Source organism: Arachis ipaensis, unplaced genomic scaffold, assembly GCF_000816755.2.
Source record: "Arachis ipaensis cultivar K30076 unplaced genomic scaffold, Araip1.1 Aipa334, whole genome shotgun sequence".
Classification (NCBI taxonomy): domain Eukaryota; kingdom Viridiplantae; phylum Streptophyta; class Magnoliopsida; order Fabales; family Fabaceae; genus Arachis; species Arachis ipaensis.
In genome coordinates, this window is record NW_015496055.1 from 146,787 (window position 1) to 148,185 (window position 1,399).

Below are 1,399 nucleotides of genomic sequence, written 5' to 3' on the forward strand. Positions count from 1 at the left end.
TGAGGCTGGGCTCGCCGCTGTGGAGAGTTGCCGCCTTCCTCCACCATCACCGAAGATCCATCACCGGAGCTGCTGGGCTCACCATATGCTACTGTTGTGTCGCCGGAACTGTCCTGGGGTTTTGCCACTCATTCAGATTCTGCTCTGTTTTGGGTTAGTGATGTTGCTATTGTTTTGGCCGCTGGAAAACCTCGATGGCGCCACCTCTGCTGTCGAAAATAGCCGCTGAGTCTTCTATGATGGTAAGCTCTAACCCTGCTTCAGCTTCTTTACCTGTTATGGGATTGAGATGACTGTTGGATTTGGCTTGCCTTGAATTGATTTTGGATTTTGGGCTATTGAAAAGGATTGTGGAATGGTTTTGTTGGGACCCGAACCGTGTGGCAAAGTCCAAGTTTTAGGGGAGATGCTGCCGGAATTTCTATAAAATCCGAGTCTTTATTGAAATGTTGTTTGGAAAAATGATGAGTTAAAGACTTCTACTATTTTATTTGAATTATCAAGAAAAGGATGATTCATGCTTTTGAAATGAATTATTAAAGAGGAAATTGTGATTTAGTCTTGCTTCGTAAGAAAGGCATTGTATCTCTTTCAGGAGAAAGTTATTTAGATGAAACTTATGTTTTAAAGCTGTTTTAAATGTGACAAGGACAATGCCTTTGAATTTAACTTGAGGGTTTCAATTAGAGGAGTTTCAGTGACTTTGAAAGAACCTGGATGTCTATTGACAAGTTTCATTTTGAAATGTTTTGAGAAATGTTTTAAGTACTCTTTAAATTCTGAATTCTTGCAAGACTAAAACAATTTTTGAACAATTGAAACGCTTTAGAATTTATCATGGAGGTTGAAGTTGGTTTTGCCTAAGTAAAGGAAACGGCTTTGAAGGAAGTAAATGATTACGTGACTCGGTTTGGCTTAGATCTTATTTTATTACTCAAATCGAAAAGCCAAGGTTTTAATGATTTTAAATGAATTTGGTTAAATGAGTTATGCTATTCTCCCCTAAAGACTTGAGACTCTGCCAAGGAACTTTTATTATAAAATCCCATTGTTGGATGGGTGATTTCGAATGTTTCAAAAGGAATCTTTAACTTTCCATGGTTTTGGAAGTTTTGGAAAGAGGAAGCCGAGAGTGGCTTGTTTTAAAAAGGAAATTTTCCTTGAGTAAAAGTGGTGTATGAGCCTGAGATAATTTGAGAATGAGATCTTTAAAGCCAAGGCTGAAAAGAGTTGAAACTTGATTTCAAAGTGAAATGAATTGAAAAAATGATTTTATGGCTTAAATGCCGATTTCATGAATTTGATGATTTTGAATGTGGAAGTGTTGTTTTGTTGTGAGCCGGAATGGCTGTGTATGATTATGAATATTGGCTGGTTCTGGATTGAACCGTGAGCCGGA